We start from the raw sequence: 25,161 nt of genomic DNA, 5'->3' as shown, positions 1-25,161 counted from the left end.
AACCGAAGAACATCTACTAGCATCAGCACCATCCAGGAAAGCATGACCTTTCCAAATGAACTAAATAATGCACCAGGGACCAATCATGGAGAAACAGATTTATGTGACCTTTCAAAGAGAGAATTCAAAAGAGCTGAGGTGAGGAAACTGGAAGAAATTCAACATAACGCAGAGAACATTACCCAAGATTGAAATAATTAAAAAGAGTCAAGCAGACATTATGGAGCTGGACAATGCAATGGGCATACTGAATAATGCAGCAGAATCATTTAATAGCAGAAATAAGCAGAAGAAAGAATTAATGAGCTTGAAGACAGGCTATTTGAAAATATACAGTAATAAGAGACAAAAAATGAATAACATACAATGAAGCACACCTAGAGGATCTAGAAAATAGCCTAAAAAGGGCAAATCTGAGTTATTTACCTTAAAGGGGAGGTAGAGAAATAGATAGGGGCATAACGTTTATACAAAGGGATAATAACAGAGAACTTCCCAGACCTAGAGAAAGATATCAGTATCCAAGTACAAGAAGGTTATAGAACACCAAGCTAATTTAACCCAAAGAAGACTACATCAAGTCATTTAACAATCAAACTCCCAAAGATCACGGATAAAGACAGGATCCTAAAAGCAGCCAGAGAAAAGAAACAAATAGCATACAATGGAGCTCCAATACATCTGGCAGCAGATTTTTCAGTGGATACCTTATAGACCTGGAGAGAGTGGCATGACATATTTAAAGTGATGAAGAAAAAAATAAAAAACTTTAACCTGAGAATTGTATATGTGGCGTAAATATTCCTCAAGCATGAAGGAGAAATAAAGACTTTCTCAGACAAAAACTGAGAGATTTCATCAACACCAGACCTGTCCTACAGAAAATGCTAAAGGGAGTACTTCAATTAGAAAGGAAAGGACATTGATGAACACTAAGTAATCACCTAAGCTACAAAGGTCATTGGTAATAGTAAGTACACAGAAAAACACAGAATATTATAACACTGTAACTGGTGTGTAAACTACCCTCTTCCAAAGTAGAAAAACCAAAGGATAAACCAATCAAAAATAATAACTGCGACAACTTTTTAAGACATAGGCAGTACAATAAGATATAAATAGAAACAGCACAATAAAATGTTAAAAAGTGGAGGGACAAAGTTAAGGCATAGAATTTTTATTAGTTTTCTTTTTGCTTGTTTGTTTATGCAAACAGTGTTAAGTTGTTATCAGGTTAAAATAATGGGTTATAATATAGTATTTGTAAGCCCCATGGTAACCTCAAAACAACATGCAATGCATACACAAAAAATTAAAAGCAAGAACCTAAATTATATCACCAGAGAACATCACTCTGGTAATCTGGATTGGAAGAAAGGAAGAAAAGAAAGAAGAAAAGAAGAGAAGACCACAAAACAGCCAGAAAATAAATAACGAAATGGCAGGAGTAAGTCCTTACTTACCAATATAGTACTTATATCAGACAAAATAAATTTCAAGACAAAAACTATAAGAAGAGACAAATGAGGTCACTACATGATGATAAGGGGATCAATTAAGCAAGAGGATATAACAATTTAAAGTATATACACACTCAACACTGGACCACCCAGATATATAAAACAAATGTTATTAATGCTAAAGAGAGGTAGATCCCAATGAAATGATAGCTGGAGACTCAGTGTTGGACAGATCCTCCAGATAGAAAATCAACAAAGAAGCATCGGACTTAATCTGTACTACTGATCACATGGATCTAATAGATATTTACAGAACATTTCATCCAATGGCTACAGAGTACACATTCTTTTCTTCAACTCATGGATCATTCTCAAAAATAGACCATATTTTAGGTCACAAAACAAGTCTGAAAACATTCAAAAAATTGAAATAATATCAAGCATATTTTCTGACCACAATGGAATAAAACTAGAAATTAATAAGAGGAATATTGGAAACTATACAAATACACGGAAATTAAACAATATGCTCCTGAATGATCAGTGGGTCAATGAAGAAATCAAGAAGGTAATTGAGAAATTTCTTGAAATAATTGATAATGGAAACACAACATACCAGAACCTGTGGGATACAGCAAAAACGAGTACTAAGAGAGATTATAACTGTAAGTGCGTACATCAAAAAAGAAGAAATTTTCAAATAAACAACCTAACAATGCATCTTAAAGAATTAGAAAACCAAGCGCAAACCAAACCCACAATTGGTAGAATAAATGAAATAATAAAGAAAAGAGAAGTAATAAATGAAATTGAAATAAAAAAATACAAAAGATCAATGAAACAAAAGGTTGGTTTCTTGAAAAGTTAAACAATATTGACAAACCTTTAGCTAGACTAACAAAGAAGAAAAGAGTGTAGACCCAAATAAATAAAATCAGAAATGAAAAAGGAGATATTACAAATGATACTGCAGAAATTCCAAGGACCATTAATGGCCACTATGAATAACTGTATACCAATAAATTGGAAAATCTAAACGAAATGGACAAATTCCTAGACACGTAGAAGCTACTGTGATTGAACCCGGAAGAAATCCAAAAGCTGAACAGACCAATAAGAAGTAACAAGATCAAAGCTGTAATAAAAAGTTTCCCAGTAAAGAAAAGCCTGGGACCTGATGGCTTAGCAGGTGAATTCTAAGAAACATTTAAACAAGAACTTCTACCAATTCTAAGCAAACTATTTGAAAAATAGAGAAGGATGGAATACTTCCAAACTCATTCTATGAGGCTAGTAGTACCCAGATACAAAAACCAGACAAAGACACATCAAAAAAAGAAAACTATAGGCTAATATATCTGATGTACTGATGTAAGCTTCCTCAACAAAATACTAGCAAACCAAATTTAACATTACACTAGAAAGATCATTCATCATGATCAAGTGGGAGTTATCTCTGGGATGCAAGTATGGTTCAACATACACAAATCAATCAATTTGATATATCATATTAACAGAATGAAAGAAAAAACCATATGATCATTTCAAATGATGCTGAAAATGCATTTGATAAAATTCAGCATGCTTTTATGATAAAATCCCAGAAAAACTGGGTATAGAAGGAACATATCTCAACATAATAAAAAGCCATATGCTACAGATCCACAGCTAGTATTATACTGAATGGGGAAGAACTGAAAGATCTGGAACGCGACCAGGATGCCTATTGTCATCACTGTTATTTATTATAGTACTGGAAGTCCTAGCTACAGCAATCAAACGAGAAAGAAAGAAGTCAAATTATCCTCGTTTGCAGATGATATGATCTTATAGTTGGAAAAATCTAAAGACTCTGCAAGAAAAGTCATAGAAGTGATAAGCAAATTCAGTAAAGTTTTGGGATACAAAATCAACATACAAAAATTAATAGCATTTCTATATGCCAACAGTGAGCAATGTGAAAGAGAAATTAAAAGTAATCCCATTTAGTATAGCCACACATAAAATTAAATACCTAGGAATTAACCAAAGAAGTGAAAGATCTCTAAATAAAAACTATAAAACACTGAAGAAGGAAATTGAAGAGGACACCAAAGGATGGAAAAATATTTCGTGTTCATGGATTGGAAGAATCAATATTGTTAAAATGTCCATACTACCCAAAGCAATCTACAGATTCAATGCAATCCTTATCAAAATACCAACGACATTCTTCACAGAAACAGAAAAAAAAACAGTCCTAAAATGTATATGAATTTATATGGAACCACAAAAGACCCAGAATAGCCAAAGCTATCCTGAGCAAAAAGAACAAACCTGGAGGAATCACATTACCTGACTTCAATTTATACTACAGAGCTACAGTCACCAAAACAGCATGGTACTGGCATAAAAACAGACACATAGACCAAAGGAACAGAATATAGAACAGAGACACAAATCCACAGAATTGCAGTGAACTCATTTTTGACAAAGGTGCCAAAAATATACACTGGGGAAGACAGTCCTTTCCATAAATGGTGCTGGAAAAACTGGATATCTATATACAGAAGAAAGAAACTTGACCCCTATCTCTTTCTATATACAAAAATCAAATCAAAATGGGTTAAACACTTAAATCTGAGACCTCAAACTATGAAACTACTATAAGAAAACACTGGGGAAAAATCTCTAGGACATGGGCAAAGATTTCTTGAACAATGCCCCACAAGTACAGGAAACCAACCCCAAAATGCACAAATGGGATCACATGAAGTTAAAAAGCTTCTGTACAGTGAAGGAAACAATCAGCAAAGTGAAGAGAAAACCCACAGAATGGGAGAAAATATTTGCAAACTATCCCTCTGACAAGGGATTAATAAGCAGAAAATATAAGGAGCTCTGACAACTCTATAGGAAAAAAATCTAATAATCCACTGAAAAATTGGGCAAATGATTTGAGTAGACATTTCGCAAAAGAAGACCTACAAATGGCAAACAGACATGAAAAGGTGTTCAACATCATTGATTATTAGAGAAATGCAGATCAAAACTAGAATGAGCTACCATCTCACTCCAGTTAAAATGACTTATATCCAAAACAAAGGCAATAACAGATGCTGTTGAGAATGTGGAGAAAAGGGAACACTTGTACACTACTGGTGAGAATGTAAATTAGTACAACTACCATGGAGAACAGTTTGGAAGAAGTTCCTTGAAAAATTAAAAATAGAGGTATCATGTGATCCAGCAATCCCACTGCTGGATATATACCCCAAAGAAAGGAAATAAGTATATCAAAGAGATATCTGCACTCCTGTGTTTGCTGCAGCAATTTGCGATACTTAAGATTTGTAAGCAACATAAATGTCTATCAAGAGATGGATGAATAAAGAAAATGTGGTACGTATACACAATGGAGTGCGATTCAGCCATAAAAAGAATGAAATCCAGTCATTTGCAACAACATGGATGGAACTGGAGATCACTGAGTTAGGTGAAATAAGCCATGCACAGAAATACAAACATTGCATATTTTCACTTATTTGTGGGATCTAAAAATCAAAACAATTAAACTCATGGAGGTGGAGAGTAGAAGGATGGTTACCAGAGGCTGGAAAGAAAAGTGGGGAGTGGGTGGGAAGTGGGGATGATTAATGGGTAGAAAAAAATAGAAAAAATAAATAAGACCTACTATTTGATAGCACAATAGGGTGACTATAGCCAATAATAACTTAATTGTACTTTAAAATAAAGAGTATAATTGGATTGTTTGTAACACAAAGGATAAATACTTGAGGGGATGAATACCCCATTCTCCATGATGTGATTATTTTACATTGTATGACTGTATCAAAATATCTCATGTAACCCATAAATATACATACCTACTATGTACTCACAAAAATTAAAAATATAAAATTTTAAAAATAAAATTAAAAAATACGGAATTAATATAGAATAAATGAGCAAAATGGAGGACTTAAATGGTGGATCCGCAAGATCTCCTACATGTTTAATAGTCTATTTCATTTCATCCCCTTAATTAAAAAAAAAAATACTAAGGCCAGGCGCGCTGGCTTACTCCTATAATCTCAGAACTTTGGGAGGCCGAGGTCAGTACTATAATCTCAGTACTTTGATCACGAGGTCAGGAGATTGAAAACATCCTGGCTAACAGGATGAAACCCCGTCTCTACTAAAAATACAAAAAAATCAGCCAGGCGTGGTGGCCGGTGCCTATAGTCCCAGCTACTCGGGAGGCTGAGGCAGGACAATGACCTGAACTCAGGAGGCGGAGCTTGCAGTGAGCCGTGATTGCGTCACTGCACTCCAGCCTCGCGATAGAGTGAGACTCCCGCAGCCATAGAGCGAGACTCCGTTTCAAAAAAAAAAAAAAAAAAAAAAAAAAGTGTCCGGAATTGGTGGGTTCTTGGTCTCGCTGACTTCAAGAAAGAAGCCAGGGACCCTCGCGGTGAGTGTTACAGTTCTTAAAGATGGTGTGCTGGGAGTTTGTTTCTTCAGATGTTCAGATGGGAGTGCTAGAAAAGTTCTCCAAGTCCCCACTAGACCCAGGAGCCCAGCTGGTTTCACCTAGTGGATCCCACAGCAGGGCCGCAGGCGGAGCTGCCAGCCAGTTCCCAGCGGCAGGCCCGCACTCTTCAGCCCTTGGGCGATTGATGGGACCCGGCGCCGCTGAGCAGGGAGCGGCGCTCGTGGGGGAGACTGGGCCGAGCAGGAGTCCACAGCGCGGGAAGGGAAGGGCGGCGGCAGGCCGGCACTGCTGGGGGACCGGCGCACCCTCCGCAGCTGCTGGCCCGGGTGCTAAGTCCCTGACTGCCCCTCGCGGCAGCGCCGGCCTGCCGCTCCAAGTACAGGGCCCACCGAGCCCACGCCTACCCGGAACTTGCGCTGGCCGGTGAGCGCCTTGCGCTGCCTCCGTTCCTGCCCGCGCCTCTCCCTCCACACCTCCCAGCAAGCAGAGGGAGCTGGCTCCTGCCTGGGCCAGTCCAGAGAGGGGCTCCCACAGTGCACAAGCGGGCTGAAGGGCTCCTCAAGGCGGCCAGAGTGGTCGCCGAGGCCGAGGAGGCACTGAGAGTGAGCGAGGACTGCGAGGGCTGCCAGCACGCTGTCACCTCTCAATACTAAAAGCATTTACACAGTATGTGATGCAGGTAAGGGAAGCCATGGGCATGAAAGATCAGACTTCACTTACTTCATAATTTTTGATGAGCAATGCCTAGCTAGCTCAGACTAGAGGGACAACATTTATTCATTTGTTCACTCTGCAAACATTTTTTGAGGGCCTAACCTGTGCTAAGCACTGTACTAGGCTCTGACGGTACATATGATAATAATAGCTAACCTTTTCCTATTTGAGTACCTGGGCCTATTTTAAATGCCTGATGTGTAAACTATTCAGCACATTGGTATTGAGCACTTATTGTGTGCTAGGTATGTTCTGGGCACTGGGGTTATATTGTTGAGCAGAACAGACAAAAATTATGTCCTTGTAGGACTTATACTCTCATCTTTATAACACGTTTATAAGATTGATTCTAACATTAGCCACATTTTATCAATGAGGAAACAGATACAGAGAGATAAAGATCTCACTGGCAGTAAGTAGCAGAGCCAGGCTTGAACCTAGGTAGTATGGTTCTAGAAATGGCTTTTAACAGTTGCATTCTACTGCTTTTCAAAGAGGAATATGAGTCTTTGCACTTAGGGGCTCATGGACTATTTGGGGAGAAAGGCAAAAAAATTAATCATTGTAAAACAACAAAAATAGCAGTAGCTAACACCTGTGAGTGCTTACTATGTTTCAGTCCTTGTGTGAAGAGTTTGACATGTTTTCTTTCATTTCAACTTCCTAACAACCCCCCAAAATAGATAACATTATGATTTCCATTTTATACGTGAAACAGCTGTCACGCTCCACATCCCATGTCCTTAACCACCTTGGTAATACATTACACAAATACATGAACACAGAGTCCTGCATACAGAATAACAACGTTGTAACCTCCCCATGCCCAGCCCTCTTTCCCACTTACTTTCAAACCAAAAGTCTCATTTCTTGATCTTTGGTAGTGTGTTCACACTGTAGGAGCTAGGTATTTTGCTGTGAGAGCTTTGAAAGGCCAACTAAATTAGCTGTTCTATTTCTGATTTTATTGCTGACCTGATGTCGCTAAAGGTCAGCTAGGTTTGTGATGGTACTAAAGGCTGCTTTTATAATAGCAGTTTTTTTTTTTTTTTTGGAGACAGAATCTTGTTCTGTCGTGCAGGCTGGAGGGCAGTGGCGCGATCTCGGCTCACTGCAACCTCTGCCTCCCAGGTTCAAGCGATTCTTCTGCCTCAGCCTCCTGAGTAGCTGGGATTATAGGTGCTGCCACCATGCCTGGCTAATTTTTGTATTTTTAGTAGAGGCGGGGGTTTCATCATGTTGGCCAGGCTGGTCTTGAACTCCTGACCTCAGGTGATCCACCCTTCTCAGCCTCCCAAAGTGTTGGGATTACAGGTGTGAGCCACCGTGCCTGGCCTCATAATAGCATTTTGTAGGACATTTCAAAAATGGCACTCTCTCCCTGGGTGAAGAAGCAGTATGGTATGGTGGCTAAAGTTGTCATCTTTAGGCTTATACAGACTAGAGTTCAAATCCAGTTTACTCCCTGTTTCCAGTTGAGTGACCTTGGGCAAGTTATCTACCTTTTTACTACTTTAGATTCCTAGCACCCAAAGCAAATTTTTCTAGATACAGTCTCTAAAGGAGGGAAAAGTCAATATTTTAAAAAAAATTAGAACTACTTATTTTTTCAGTGCTCTCTCTCTCTGTATTTGTGTGCATGTGTGTGTGCACATGCCTGTGGGTATGAAAGTATAAACTCAATCGCACTGCCACCAATCTCACAGGCCAATTGACTAGAATATTAAAAAGTATCCTTGCCACTCATCCTTTACAATTTTCCGTTTAGAAAGTGGTATATAACAGAATTACACACAAACTGTATTTCATATCTATCCTAATAATGAGTTCATTCTTGACCACATTTGTTAAAATGAATATGAAATAATTATTTGCCACTTAGCAAATGTTAGCCAACTTTACATCCACATCTAGTTATCATGTGACAGTTGAGCATTGATAGTTGTTGCTGGATATTAGCAATTTTACAGAGCTTCACTTAAAATGTGTGCTGCCTCACAATCTGTTGGCACAAAAAGTATAACAAAGCAAATGACAGGAGAATAGATTATAATGGAGTCTGATGGTTCATCTTTAAAAGAGAAACCTATTTCCAGAGAGAACATCTGCTCTCAATGCAGAGTGCAGGGCCATAGCTGGGGCTGCTATACTTTTAGCAGATGGGAGTGGGGTGGACTGAAAATTCACAGAGCATTGGAGACTGAAGTTTGTCACCTCACCAGATTGCTTTCTGAGTATTTCCTTGTCTAGCAGCTTTGAACCTGCAAATGCCAAGTGAGTACACATTGTCTTCTGAGTTAAAAACCTTCCCAGGTGTCAATGTCAACATTAATTTTTTGTTAAGAGACCCATGGCTCAGATAGTTACATGTTTCCCTGTACTGTGTACATGTAAATATCACAGTCCATTTGTCTGTGGATACATTAGTAAGAATTGAATGATAAACTCATGGCTATCATATTAGGATATAACCTAGCAGGTCAATTAACTCACTTTCTTCTAGCCATGGTAGCATTCTTCCCTCAACAATCAGTCTGGCCTTTGACCAGTTTCATTTTAGAGGAAAAGCATTTGCAAAGTTTCTTTTCACATAAGGCCATTAGCCTCGTGATTGTAGTACGCTTTCGTTTTTCCTTCTCCCCACCTTTTTTTTGGTCAATAGTTCTCTTAAGATAATGAAATCCATACTGTGTTAAATTGCTCAAAGATCTAAAAGTAAAATCTTATTATAATGTGACAGGGCCGTGCTAAAAGAATATTGTGTTAGTAACTTTCCATTGTATTAACTTACTATTGTGGCTGGAAGTGAAAAAAGCTGAGACTTTTAACAATGAAGCAAGTTTTTTTAAAAGCCTCAATTAAAGACAGGTAGCAGTATTCTGAGGGTTAAATTTAACATAATATAGTAGGTATATTTTAAAAATGGCAGTAAAATGTGATTTGGGGACCCTCAAACTTTATGCTGAAGTGTCATTTCTATCTCTAACAGGAAAGGATCATATATTTAATATATTTGGCTTGGTACCGGCGTCTGATAGGCTAATGGACACTAGAAATGTGTAGAGGGATAGATTTAGATAAAAGAGGCTAGTGATTCATGCTCACTTATCAAATAATGTTTCATTCAGAGTTATGAATAAGCCATAATAAACACAGAGATATGATTTGTTGTTGAGCATCAATAAAAGAAGATTAATATGAGTAGTGAAAAAAATAAGCAATAACCAGAAGAGATCAAAAAATTACTGTAAGTAAAAGGCTTTTCATCACTCTCCCTTTTGTGTCTGGAAATAAGAGGTTTTTAGTGTGTGTGTGTGTGTGTGTTTTAATTTTTAAGCAATAAAATTAAAGTAAGTGCTTTGGCAATAATATTATATATCACATCTTAAATATGTATAAACTCTCCTGGAGTTACAGGGCACTTCACTTTGTATTACTCAACAGCCTCAAAATCTTGAATGTCCACCTATTCTGTTGAATGAACTGCTAGGTGCCATAGGAAGAACTAAAAGGTATACCGTGATCTCTTTCACGTATGAAATGAGAGAGCTCAGAGCCCTGTCCAATATGTTTTTCTTTCTATGCCCCTAAATTCATCCAACATGTGGCAATCTTCAATACCAGGGCAGTTTGAAGGGTCTGCTTAACAGCAATGAGATTTTAATCTAAAGAGCCAAGTAATGCCACATATATTTGTGAAACCCAAAGGACATGTTTCAAGGTAACAGCATTCCCATAAATCTAACTCATCCAATGGAGCTAAAAACTAGAATACATTGGAAATGCAATTCGTATGAATTTACAGATGCATAAAAACCAGGGTCATCAGATCTGGATTTGGGTATAAGAAGGAATACCATGGTGTTTGCTGTATTTGTCGTATGTCTGTAGTCACATATCCTAATGCTCTAATCATTTGGATGATGGATTTTTTCCCCTAAGGCTTTGTACATATTTTAGTAATTTGTTGATGGTCATAAATATTTGGACATAAAGTTTGGAATATCAAGGCTCTTTGGCATTGTGCACACGCATGTGTGTGTGTTAAAAATTTTCAAACAGAAAGCATCAAGTTTCTTCAAAGAGTTCTTTTCACTCACTTTTGACATTTCTGATTCTAAGCAATACAAATAGATAGAACCTGCCGTGTATTGAGCCTCCTTTGAAACTGGCCCTGGGATTTTTCCTCTCTTCTGTAGATTTCTTTTTTTTTTTTTTGCGGTGTTTGGGATTTTATCAACAATGGCTGGGGAAGAGCTCAAGGTGGTAAGAACAGCTTATAATATAATAACTCCTAGCTTTCTTATCAGATATTAAGAATAGGGGTGCTCATCAGAAACAGTAATAGCTAACATTATCAGGTGCTTACTATGACCAGGCTTTGCTTTAATTATTTCACATAATTAATTTTATTTAGTCCTCACCATAACTCTATGACTTAGGTAATATTATCTTCATTTTGCATTTGAGATAACTGAGGCCCAGAGAGTTTAAATAACTTGCATACAAACTGATAGTCTTAAGTGGCAAAACTGGGTGTCATACCCAAGCAGCCTGGCTTCAGAGTCCAAGAAAGTAAATATAACTAACCTGTCTTACCCCTAGAGAGTTTTGTTGACAGACCTGAGAGTGGTGTGGTCCGGTCATCGTTATTTTAAAAAAATCTCCTGTTGGAATTCTGGTGAGCTTTCAGAGTTTAGATGCTCTGTTTGAAAGCAAGCTGACCTGGCTTCTTTGAAAAAGAGCCAGTACCCAGGTCTGAAGGGAAAATGGAGGCAGACAGCAGACATGCTTATGAGCCATCTGATGATAAACACCCACCATATGGTCAAAATGATTCCCACTGCCTCACAGTGAGGGAAGCAGACACTTTTGCGTGTGAAATGCACTGTTTATTTTCTTGTGCAGTGGTTTCAGTTCAAATTAAATGTTTCACGTCAGACAAGGAACTAATAACAAATGATCTCCTCCCTCAGTGGTGCAGTAACAAATATGTAGTAATTTGAAAGCTGGGAAGAAAATTATTACTCCCAAAGATGCAATAAATACACGATATGTTTAGAGAGTCCTTTGATGAAATGAACACTGAAGGTGCTGCTAGCGGTACTTCTGCTTAAGAAAAAAAAGCATAGTCCAAAAAAAAACAAAAAAAAAGGAAGAAGCATTTAAAAATGCTGTCTGATCTGTCAACATTTTGTTAACATGTAATACCTTAAGGACACAACTTAGAAGTAGAATCTTCAGTGAAGCAAAAACTCATTCTTTCTTCACATCACAGGAGATGAAACTAGCAAGTAGAACAGCCAGGCATAAAATTTTGCAGTTTAAAAGCAACTGAGTAAGAAAGACTGCTTCTGCCCTCTTTCTTATTTTGATTGGTCTCTGAAAAGGGCAATGGCCAAACATTTTGTTTTTCTTCAGAGAAGTGCCCTGATGCCTGCCCTCCCCTCTCCCCAAGACCCATTTCCATTCTACTCTCTTAGTTCTCACACTATCCTGGGAGATCTGCTGTTTCTTCTTCTCACTGCCAGGCTTTCTGTATCAAGGACTCCAAAGAAATCAGTTCCAGCCCATGTATTTGATTGCATCTGGCCCTCATCTCAAGCATTAGCAGAGGCAAGAAAGAAGTCCAAGGCCAGGAATACCTGCCGCTGCTACTGTCCAGTCCTAGGGAAAGTCCAAGGTTAGGTCTCTGCAAAGGGACTTGCCTACTTAATGCTTGCCATAGCCAGCCTTCTTCCTGGAGCCTAACAGGCAGGATACCACACTGAAAGGCAACAGCGCACCCATGTTGAGATCGGGATTTTTACCTCTACCTTTTTTATTTTGAAATAAGTATAGATCCACAAGCAGTTACAGAAAAATGTACAGAGACATCCCATGCACTATTCACTCCTCTGTCCCCAATGTTATCATCTTGCATAATCATAGTACATTATTAAAACCATGAACTTGACATTGGTATAATCTACAGAGTTTATTCAGATTTCACCAGTTATACATGCACTCATTTGTGTGTATTACTGTGTATGTGTAGTTCTGTGCAATTCTATCACTTATGTAGCTTCATGTAACTACCACCACAAACAATTTGTAGAACTGTTCCATTACGTCAAGGCAACCTCTTGCTACTGCTTAATAGTTACCCCTCCCTCCCAAATCTTAGTCTCTGGCAACTACTATCTGTTTTCCATTTATATATTACATTATTTCAAGATTGTTATATAAATGGGATCATAACATATGTAAACTTTTTTTCACTCAGCATAATTCCCTTGAGGCCCACCAAAGGTGTTACATGTATTCATAATTCCTTCTGTGTTTGCAGAGTAGTATTCCACAATATGAATATACCTTGGTCTGTTTAACCATTCACTTGTTGAAGAACATCTGGGTTCTTTCCAATTTTTGGCTATTACAAATAAAGCTACTTTGAAAATTAGTGTACAGGTCTTTGTGGGTCATATAGCAGTTGCAAATTTAGTTTTACAAGAGACTGTCAAACTCTTTCCCAGAGTGGCTGTATCAATTTACATTCTCATCAGCAACATATAAGTGATTTGGTTTATTAACATCTTTGCCAGCATTTGGTGGTGTGACTATTTTTTATTGTAGCCATTCTGGTAGCTATGTGATAATATTTCATTGTGGTTTTAATTGTCCTTTCCATAATGGTTAATGATGTTGAACGTTTTTTATGTGCTTATTTGACATCTCTATATTCTCTTTGGTGAAATGTCTATTCCTGTCTTTTGCCCATTTTCTAATTGAATTGTTGTATTTTTAGTATTGAGTTTTGAAATTTCCTTATATATTCCAGATAGAGGCCCTTTGTCAGATAGGTGGTTGCAAATATTTCCTTCGAGTATATAATTTGTCTTTTTACGTGAACATTATTTTTGCTTGTTTTTTTTCAGTACAAAAGGTTTTAATTTTGATGAGGTACAATTTATCAATTTTTCTTTTTCTTTTGGTGTCAGGTCTAGTAACTCTTGTCTAGCCCTAAATCCCAAAGATGTTTTCTTTTGTTATTATTTTGCCAATAGATGTATAGTTGTCCAATTACTATAACTCCATTTGTTGAGAAGTCTAGCACTCATTCTTCTTCCATTGAATTACTTTTGCATTTTGTCAGAATCAGTTGGGCTTATTTGTGGGGTCTATTTCTTGCTTCTCTGTTTTGTTCTATTGACCTATGTGTTTATCCTTCTGCCAATACCACACTGTCTTGATTACTGTATCTGTGTAGTAAGCCTTACTAGCAGGAAGAGTGATTTTTCCCTCATCTTTTTGTAAGAAAAAAATTCCTCTTTTTTCACTGCTTTTTTCCTCTTTCGATTCCTATTCAAGAGTACATTCAAGAGTAAACTCGTCGGCAATTTTCCTATTCCTAAATTAACTATGGCTAAGAGTTCATTCTGTCTAGTCTAAATAGAGTAAGTGCCTTTTGGGAGTAGACAAAGGAACCAGTTTACTGTGGGGGATTGCCAAGTGCACAACTTAGATTATGTAGGGTAAGAGAATAAGGCAATTCAAGGATATATTTGGTTTACTTTACTACTAACTCTTTGTTTTTTTAATTATATTTAAAGTTCTGGGATACACGTGCAGAACGTGCAAGTTTGTTACATAGGTGTACACGTGCCATGGTGGTTTGCTGCACCCATCAACTCGTCATCTACGTTAGGTATTTCTTCTAATGCTCTCCCTCCCCTAGCCCCCCACCCCGCAACAGGGCCTGGTGTGTAATGTTCCCCTCCCTGTGTCCATGTATTCTCATTGTTCAACTCCCACTTATGAGTGAGAACATGTGTTGTTTGGTTTTCTGTTCCTGTGTTAGTTTGTTGAGAATGAGGGTTTCCAGCTTCATCCATGTCTCTGAAAAGGACATGAACTCATCCTTTTTTATTGCTGCATAGTATTCCATGGTGTATATGTGCTACATTTTCTTTATCCAGTCTATCATTGATGGGTATTTGTGTTGGTTCCAAGTCTTTGCTATTGTGAGCAGTGCTGCAATAAACATACATGTGCATATGTCTTTATAGTATAATGATTTATAATCCTTTGAGTATGTACCCAGTAATGGGATTGCTGGATCAAATGGTATTTCTGGTTCTAGATCCTTGAGGAATCACCACACTGTCTTCCACAATGGTTGAACTAATTTACAGTCCCACCAACAGTGTAAAAGCGTTTCTATTGGCGAGGCGTGGTGACTCAAGCCTGTAATCCCAGCACTTTGGGAGGCCGAGATGGGCGGATCACGAGGTCAGGAGATCGAGACCATCCTGGCTAACACGGTGAAACCCCGTCTCTACTAAAAAATACAAAAAACTAGCCGGGCGAGGTGGCAGGCGCCTGTAGTCCCAGCTACTCAGGAGGCTGAGGCAGGAGAATGGCGTGAACCCGGGAGGCGGAGCTTGCAGTGAGCTGAAATCCGGCCACTGCACTCCAGCCTGGGTGACAGAGCGAGACACCGTCTCAAAAAAAAAAAAAAAAAAAAAGTTTCTATTTCTCCACATCCTCTCCAGCATCTGTTGTTTCCTGACTTTATAATGATCGCCATTCTAACTGGAGTGAGATGGTATCTCATTGTGGTTTTGATTTGCATTTCTATAATGAGTAGTGATGATGAGCTTTTTTTCATGTTTTTTGGCCTCATAAGTGTCTTCTGATGATATGTGTTTGTTCATATCCTTCACCCACTTTTTGATAGCGTTGTTTGTTTTTTTCTTGTAGATTCTGGATATTAGCCCTTTGTCAGATGGATAGATTGGAAAATTTTCTCCCATTCTGTAGGTTGCCTGTTCACTCTGATGATAGTTTCTTTTGTTGTTCAGAAGGTCTTTAGTTTAATTAGATCCCATTTGTCAAATTTGGATTTTGTTGCCATTGCTTTAGGTCTTTTAGTCATGAAGTCTTTGCCCATGCCTATGTATTGAGTGGTATTGCCTAGGTTTTCTTGTAGGGTTTTTATGGTTTTAGGTTTTACATTTAAGTCTTTAATGCATTTTGAGTTAATTTTTGTATAAAGTATAAAAAAGTGGTCCAGTTTCAGTTTTCTGCATGTGACTAGCCAGTTTTCCCAACACCATTTATTAAGTAGGAAATCCATTCCCCATTGCTGTTTTATAACATGTCAAGTTTGTCAAAGATCAGATGGTTGTAGATGTGTGACATCATTTCTGAGGCCTCTGTTCTGTTCCATTGGTCTATATATCTGTTTTGGTACCAGTACCATGCTGTTTTGGTTACTGTAGCCTTGTAGTATAGTTTGAAGTCAGGTAGCATGATGCCTCCAGCTTTGTTCTTTTTGCTTAGGATTGTCTTGGCTCTACGGCCTCTTTTTTGGTTCTATATGAAATTTAAAGTAGTTTTTTTCTAATTCTGTGGAGAAAGTCAATGGTATCTTGAGGGGGATAGCATTGAATCTGTACATTACTTTGGGCAGTATGGCCATTTTCATGATATTGATTCTTCCTATCCATAAGCATGGAATGTTTTTCCATTTATTTGTGTCCTCTCTTATTTCTTTGAGCAGTGGTTTGTCATTCTCCTTTAAGAGGTCCTTCACATCCCTTGTCAGCTGTGTTCCTAGGTATTTTATTTTCTTTGTAGCAATTGTGAGTGGGAGTTCACTCACAATTGGCTCTCTGTTATTGATGTATAGGAATGCTTATGATTTTTGCACATTGATTTTGTATCCTGGGACTTTGCTGAAGTTGCTTATCAGCTTAAGGAGATTTTGGGTTAAGATGATGGCATTTTTTATCATGTCATCTGCAAACAGACAATTTGTCTTCCTCTTTCCCTAATTGAATACCCTTTATTTGTTTCTCTTGCCTGATTGCCCTGGCCAGAATTTCCAATACTATGTTGAATAGGAGTGGTGAGAGAGGACATCCTTGTCTCATGCCAGTATTCAAAAGGAATGGTTCCAGCTTTTGCCCATTCAGTATGATATTGGCTGTGGTTTTGTAATAAATAGCTCTTATTATTTTGAGATACATTCCATCAATACTTAGTTTATTGAAAGTTTTTAGCATGAAGGGGTGTTGAATTTTATCAAAGGCCTTTTCTGCAACTGTTGAGATAATCATGTGGTTTTTGTCATTGGTTCTGTTTGTGTGATTGATTATGTTTATTGATTTGCGTATGTTGGACCAGCCTTGCATCCCAGGGATGAAGCCGACTTGATCGTTGTGGATAAGCTTTTTGATGTGCTGCTGGATTCGGTTTGCCAGTATATGTTGGATGATTTTCGCATCAATGTTAATCAGGCATATTGGCCTGAAATTTTCTTTTTTTTAATTGTGTCTCTGCCAGGTTTCAGTATCAGGATGAGTCCCTCTTTTTCTATTGTTTGGAATAGTTGAAGAAGGAATGGTACCAGCTCCTCTTTGTACCTCTGGTAGAATTCAGCTATGAATCCTGGTCCTGGGCTTTTTTTGGTTGGTAGGCTATTAATTACTGCCTCAATTTCAGAACTTGTTATTGCTCTATTCAGCAATTCAACTTATTCCTGGTTTAGTCTTGGGAGAGTGTATATGTCCAGGAATATATCCATTTCTTCTGGAGTTTCTAGTTTATTTGCATAGAGGTGTTTGTAGTATTCTCTGAGGGTAGTTTGTATTTCTGTGGGATCAGTGGTGATATTTCCAATTATGTGGTCAATTTTAGAATAATTGTGATGTGGTGCTGAGAAGAATGTGTATTCTGTTGATTTGGGGTGGAGAGTTCTGTAGATGTCTATTAGGTCTGCTTGGTCCAGAGCTGAGCTCAAGTCCTGAATATCCTTGTTAATTTTCTGTCTCATTGATCTAATATTGACAGTGGGATGTTAAAGTCTTCTACTATTACTGTGTGGGAATCTAAGTCTCTTTGTAGGTCTCTACGAACTTGCCTTATGAATCTGGGTGCTCCTGTTTTGGGTGCATATATATTTAGGATAGTTAGCTCTTCTTGTTGCATTGATCCCTTTACCAGTATGTAATGCCCTTCTTTGTCTTTTTTGATCTTTGTTGGTTTAAAGCCTGTTTTGTCAGAGACTAGGATTGCAATCGCTGCTTTTTTTGCTTTCCATTTGCTTGGTGAATATTCTTCCATTCCTTTATTTTGAACCTGTGGATCTTTACATGTGAGATGGGTCTTCTTGGTACAGCACACCAGTGGGTCTTGACTCTTTATCCAATTTGCCAGTCTGTGTCTTCTAATTGGGGCATTTAGCCCATTTACATTTAAGGTTAATATTGTTACGTGTGAATTTGATCCTGTCATTATGATGCTAGCTGGTTATTTTGCCTGTTAGTTGATGCAGTTTCTTCATAGTGTTGGTGGTCTTTACAATTTGGTATGTTTTTGCAGTGGCTGGTACTGGTTTTTCCTTTCTATATTTAGTGCTTCCTTCAGGAGCTCCTGTAAGGCAGGCCTAGTGGTGACAAAATCTCTCAGCATTTGCTTGTCTGTAAAGGATTTTATTTCTCATTCACTTATGAAGCTTAGTTTGGCTGGATATGAAATTCTGGGCTGAAAATTCTTTTCTTTTAGACCATTGAATATTGGCCTCCCTCTCTTCTGGCTTGTAGGGTTTCTGCAGAGAGATCTGCTGTTAGTCTGATGGGCTTCCCTTTGTGGGTAACTCGACCTTTCTCTCTGGCTGCCCTTAACATTTTTTCCTTTATTGCAACCTTGGTGAATCTGACAATTCTGTGTCTTTGGGTTGCTCTTCTTGAGGAGTATCTTTGTGGTATTTTCTGTACTTCCTGAATTTGAATGTTGGCCTGCCTTGCTAGGTTAGGGAAGTTCTCCTGCATACTATCCTGAAGAGTGTTTTCCAACTTGGTTCCATTCTCCCCATCACTTTCACGTACAGCAATCAAATGTAGGTTTGGTCTTTTCACATAGTCCCATATTTCTTGGAGGCTTTGTTTGTTCCTTTTCATTCTTTTTTTCTCTGATCTTGTCTTTACCTTTTATTTCATTAAGTTGATCTTCAATCTCTGATATCCTTTCTTCTGCTTGATTGATTTTGCTATTGATACTTGCGTATGCTTCACAGAGTTCTTATGCTGTTTTTCAACTCCATCAGGTCATGTATGTTCTTCTCTAAGCTGGTTATTCTAGTTACCAATTCCTCTAACCTTTTTTCAAGGTTCTTTGCTTCCTAGCATTGGGTTAGAGCATGCTGCTTTAGCTTCTTTAGCTCGGAGGAGTTCATTATTACCCACTTTCTGAAGCCTACTTTTGTCAATTTGTCAAACTCATTCTCTGTCTAGTTTTGTTCCCTTGCTAACAAGGAGTTGTGATCCTTTGGAAGAGAAGAGGTGTTCTGGTTTTTGGAATTTTCAGCCTTTTTGCGCTGGTTTTTCCTCATCTTCATGGATTCATTTACCTTTGGTCTTTGATGTTGGTGATGTTCGGATGGGGTTTTTGTGTGGATGTCCTTTTTGTTGATGTTGATGCTCTTCATTTCTGTTTTTTAGTTTTCTAACAGTCAGGCTCCTCTGCTGCAGGTCTGCTGGAGTTTGCTGGAGGTTCACTGCAGACCAATTGCCTGGGTATCACCAGCAGAGGCTGCGGATCAGCAAAGATTGCTACCTGTTTCTTCCTCTGGAAGCTTCATCCCAGAGGGGTACCCGCCAGATGCCAGCCGGAGGGAGCTGTCTTGTATGAGGTGTCTGTTGATCCCTGCTGGGAGGTGTCTCCCAGTCAGGAGGCATGTGGGTCAGGGACCCACTTGAGGAGGTAGTGTGTCCCTTAGCAGAGCTCTAGCACTGTGCTGGGAGATCTACTGCTCTCTGCAGAGCTGTCAGGCAGGGACATTTAAGTCTGCTGAAGCTGAGTCCACAGCTTCCCCTTCCCTCAGGTGCTCTGTCCCAGGGAGATGGGAGTTTTATCTATAAGCCCCTGACTGGAGCTGCTGCCTTTGTTTCAGAGATGCCCTGCCCAGAGAGGAGGAATCTAGAGAGGCAGTCTGGCCACAGTGGCTCTGCGGAGCTGTGGTGGGCTCCGCCCAGTTTGAACTTTCCAGAGGCTTGTTTACATTGTGAGGGGAAAACCATCTACTCAAACCTTAGTAATGGCGTACACCCCTCCCCCCACCAAGCCCCAGCATCCCAGGTCGACTTCAGACTGCTTTGCTGGCAGCCAGAATTTCAAGCCAGTGGATATTAGCTTGCTGGGCTCTGTGGGGGTGGAATCTGCTAAGCTAGACCAATTGGCTGCCTGGCTTCAGCCCCCTTTCCAGGGGAATGAACGGTTCTATCTCACTGGCATTCCAGGCACCACTGGGGTATGAGAAAACTCCTGCAGCTACCTCAGTGTGTCCCCAAATGGCCGTACAGTTTCGTGGTTGAGACCCAGGGCCCTGGTGGTGTTGGCACCCAGAGGAATCTCCTGGTCTGCGGGTTGCGAAGACCATGGAAAAAGTGTAGTATCTGGGCTGGAATGCAGTGTTCCTCAAGATACAGTCCCTCACAGCTTCCTTTGGCTAGGGGAGGGAGTTCCTTGACCCCTTGCGCTTCCTGGGTGAGGCAACACCCCACCCTGCTTCGGCTTGCCCTCTGTGGGCTGCACCCACTGTCTGACCAGTCCCAATGATATGAGTCAGGTACCTCAGTTGGAAGTGCAGAAATCACCCACCTTCTGCGTTAATCTCATTGGGAGCTGCAAACTGGAGCTGTTCCTATTAGGCTATCTTGCCAGCCACTGCAAACATCACTACTAATTAGAAATGCACTCTCAAACATCTCAGCCTAGACAGCATAAACAATTTAAGGAACCAAAGTGATATTCAGTCTGGGTGGCCTTCAGATAGTTAACTAGAAGAGCCTCCCAAGAGCCTCCATGGGAAGTTGTCTAATTTGTAAACCACAAACTTTTTCCATCATGAGGAAGCTGAAAACCATGGGGTTAAGCTATTGGCCTAATTAAAAAACAAATCAGAGAAAAACAAACAAAACCCCCAAATTTCTAACTTCTCCCCAACTGTTGACTGCTGATATTCCACTTTACCCCTTTAAGATAAGCTTTTAAGTCCTTATAACATGTAAGCATCACTGGGAGGGCTGATGTTTTCAAGACTTTTTGATAACTTCCTTCTTAGCATGAGTCTGTGCATTTCATCCTTTATTGGCATTGATTTTTTTTGTGGAGAAAGGAGTAGAAGAGATCCTATGAAAGTACTCAGTATGGGAAGATTGAGAGGGCCATAGGAGAGCCTAGGATGGAGAGGTCAGTGGTTCTGAGGACAAACTTTGTCCTGTTCATAATGCTTTCCAAAGCCAAGTTTGCCTTAGACTCTTAGCTTTCTGTGCCAATTATGCAATTATCCTTCTCTTTTACTTAGATGGTTCTCGTTATAAAAATAAAAACCTAGCTTTATCTTTGTTCTTCATATATACTATATTCTATTGGTCATTTGGTTATTCTCAGGTTGTTTGAGGAAGGTTGAAATAGGACACTTGGAAGGCTGTCATATATGTGAAAGAAAAGGCCTCATTTAATACATCCAAACCAAATGAATTATATTTAATTCTCTTCAGTTTTATGTGGTTCAGTTCAATTCAATTCAACATTTTCTACATGTTAAGCAAGTGCCAGACACTTGAGTTCTGGTTCTGAATGTGTGTGTTAAGCCAAAACAGAATCACTTCTGTGACATGGGTACTGGCACCCAAAGCAGTCACTCTACTCTCACCAGGACAGAAAGTTGTATTTTTAACAATAAAGACAGAAGAAAGTTAAGGTTATCAACTGGGGGCAAAAAATGGATTTCTCAATGGAAGTTACATCTCTTTGAGTCCAACTGCGACATGCTTCCTGCAGGGTGAGTTCATAATTTCCTGGCTTTTCCTTACCTGACATTCCAGCAGTGGATCAGAGGGCTGTTGAGAGAAAAAGTGGGCTGGGACATGATAGTCGGACCAAGATAGTATGATAAAGGAAATGCAACCTCAGAGCAAGTATGTATTATGGGGATTTATTCCTGAAAATGATTGTGGTTGATACCTCCATTATAAGTCTCACACTCTTGATTTCAGTGAGCTGCATAAAAGAATGCTCATTATGTTTCAAAGAAGATTCAAGCTTGTGCTGACTTTATATCAAGCTGGGTAAGTGCAAATGGGCTGGGATCTTAAAATACGTTTGGTGGTTTCTCCTGTCATGTTGATTCATTGTGTTGCCTACCTAACACAACAGTGTCTTTGCTTTGGAAAATTATGTTGGCTGGTTCTTGGATCCAGTTAAACTTTGGAAGCCAAGTAAAAGGAATCTGGATCAAGCAGAAGTGAATTTTTTTCATCATATACCAAATAGCTTTAACTTTCTTCTCATGCTGATTCTCAGAAGTCAAACACCCTCAAATGCAGGGACATTTGGGGCACAGCCATCTTCTTCATGCAGGAAAGTCATATGGCTGGGTCAGGATGGATGGCCATTGTGACAAACCTGACTAGTAGGCGCCTAAAACTTTATAGGGAACTGCAAGGTATTTCTCATGCTATGCAGGCAGAATTGGTGGAAGGATTGTCCAGGTTTCTTTCCTAAATATCAAAGCACAGGCGTTCACCCAAGAGAAGCACTCATTGAGTAGCTGCACATCTTTTCCTCCCCCCCGAGTCTTCTGATACAGAGTGGTGAGCCAGTGAGGTCAGTTTAAATCATACTTCAGGAGATGCCACTGACTACTTTGTGGCTATAAGGGAGGTGGGGTGAGAGGCAAGTGTGAGAAATATGTCGGGTCATAATGCACATAGGTTTGCCGTATGTCCTGCACTCCTTGTAAATTGTGAAGCCTCTTAGTGGTAAGGAAAGTTAAAAGCAAGCATGATGACTGATTTAAGTACCTATTATGCAACATCTTCTAATTTGAGGTTTTCAAAGCAGGCACTTCTTGCTTGTTCTTTAATTAGCCATTTATAAGTTATGTTTATAAAACCCAGAGATAGGGGGAAAGTACCTCACTTTCTACCCACCTCAGATATAGCTGAGCCAGTAACTGGAATATTTATGAGGGACAGACCTGGAAGCAGGGAACCGTTGTGAGAATGAGAACCTCTAGCCAATTATTTGTACAATCAAATCAAGTTATTTAGGTGCTAACTTGCACCTCTGAGACTTTTACTGGTTATTGCTTTTGCCACCTTCTTCTGGGGATTGCTTCTAGACTAGGAATAAGGGAAGTATGAATCAGTAAGATGTGTATAACATGTCAGCATCTCTGATCAAAAGATTCAGTGGTAACATGGAAAAATGTTTAGCTTCAATGATAATCAAAGGAATACAAATTAGAATATTGAGATTCCACCCCCCCAAATCAAAATAGTAAAGAAGGGAAAATGAAAATACCTAGAGCCGAAGAAAGTATGATGCAATAGGCGCACTCATATGTTGCTGGCTGGACTATAAATTGGTACAACTTTTGGCAAACAATGTGGCAGTGTTTATACCCCTTGATGTGATTCAACTTCTGGGAATCTATATATCATCAGGGAGTTATATAAGGTAGGTAAAGTTTTAGGCACAGATATGCTTATTGTAACTTATTTATTGTAGCCAAATATTGAACACAACCAAAGTGTATGAGAGTGTGGGAATATGTTTAAGTTCATTATGGCATATCCACATGGTGTGCTACCAGGCAGTCATTAAAAATGTGTTCACAAGGAGGTTTTAATAACATGAGAGAAATACTTATGTTTCAATATTAACTGGAGAAAAAAAGAGTACAAGCCTTTATACATAGAGTGAGCACAATCATATTTAAAAGTATGTATATAAACACAGTGAAAAGGAGGGAAGGAAATGCAACTGAATGATAACAATGATTGAGTTTGAGTGGTGGTGCTATGACTGATTTTTTTCCTGATTTTTATTTGTACTTTTTGGGTATTTTTTTCAAATTGTCTACACTGACTATGTTCTACTGTTATAACTGAGAAAATTTGTATTCAAAAATATTCAGTAAACAGTGGGATTAGGAATTTAAAATATTGACAAATATGAATTTGGTAGATTATCCAGAGATTTTATTTAGCTATCTTCTTCCTATTTCTCTTTAGGCCTGAGAGTTGTGAAGTAATTTTGTTTAAGTCACAAGCTGTGTAACTCGGTATGACTCATTTTACAGATTCTTCCAACTCTATACATGGCTCTATCCTAGGCCATATATAAGAGAACAGATAAATATTAATAGCTATCTTTTATTTAGTGTTTACTGTGTGCTGGGAGTTAGGATAAGTACTTGTCATTTATTTTTCATTTAATTATCACAAAAACTCTTTGATGTAGCTTATGTTATTACTATACTCATTTTACAGACATGAAAACTGAGGTTTAGAGAAGTTAGATGACAATCTAAAACTACAGCTAGTCCATTGTAGACTAATAATTCAAATCTGTGTCGTCTTAATGATTATATTGGATATACTTCTTGCTTTCAGTAAATGAATGAATAATAAGACCTATGAAAAACGTTTCAGGCTGGACACTTTTGCCTGCACATACCAGAAAACTCAATGAAGAGTGGTTTAAGCCATAAGGCCGTTATATTATTACTTACCAGCAAGCCTGGAAGCAGGTAATTCCAGGGACATTTCAGCAGCTCCGTAATCCCTGGGCATGGGGTAGAATCCTTGGGATTCTTTTTGCCTTTCTCCAGTTTGAAGATGGCTGCAGAAGAATTAAGTAAGCATCATGTTCTCACAGGCAAGTGTTCTAAACAGGGAGGAAATGAAGGGGCTTTATTTTTGCAACATTTTCTTCTTCTTTCTTTTGTTTTCTCTATAACATTGTTTTATTTATTTATTATTTTTATATTTTATTTTTAAATTTAAATTTTGTTTTAAGTTTGGGGGTACAAGTGCAGGTTTGTTATATAGGCAAACTTGTCATGGGGGGTTTATTGTACAGATTATTTTGTCACCCAGGTATTAAGTCGAGTACCATTAGTTATTTTTCCTGATCCTCCCCCTTCTCCTACCCTACATCCTCTGACAGGCCCAGTGTGTGTTGTTTCCCTCTATGTGTCCCTGTGTTCTCATCATTTAGTTCCCACTTGTAAGTGAGAACATGCGGTATTTGGTTTTCTGTTCCTGTACAAGTTTGCTAAGGATAATGACCTCCAGGTCCATCCGTGTCCCTGAAAAGGACATGAGCTTTTTCTTTTTCGTGGCTGCATTGTATTCCATGGTGTATACGTACCATATTTCCTTTATCCAGTTTATAATTGATGGGTGTTTAGGTTGATTCCATATCTTTATTATTGTGAAGAGTGCTGTAGTGAACATACATGTGCTTGTGTCTTCATGATAGAATGAGTTATATTCCTCTTGGTATGTACCCAGTAATGGGATTGCTGGGTCAAATACTATTTACGTTTTTAGGTCTTTGAGGACTCACTGTACTGTCTTCCACAATGGTTGCACTAATTTACACTCCCAGCAACAGTGCACAAGCATTACTTTTTCCACAACCTCATCAGCATCTGTTGATTTTTAGTTATCAATA

This window comes from Rhinopithecus roxellana, chromosome 7 (assembly GCF_007565055.1).
Source record: "Rhinopithecus roxellana isolate Shanxi Qingling chromosome 7, ASM756505v1, whole genome shotgun sequence".
NCBI lineage: Eukaryota > Metazoa > Chordata > Mammalia > Primates > Cercopithecidae > Rhinopithecus > Rhinopithecus roxellana.
The sequence above is the reverse complement of the archived record's forward strand: the minus strand, read 5'-3'. Positions refer to the sequence as shown.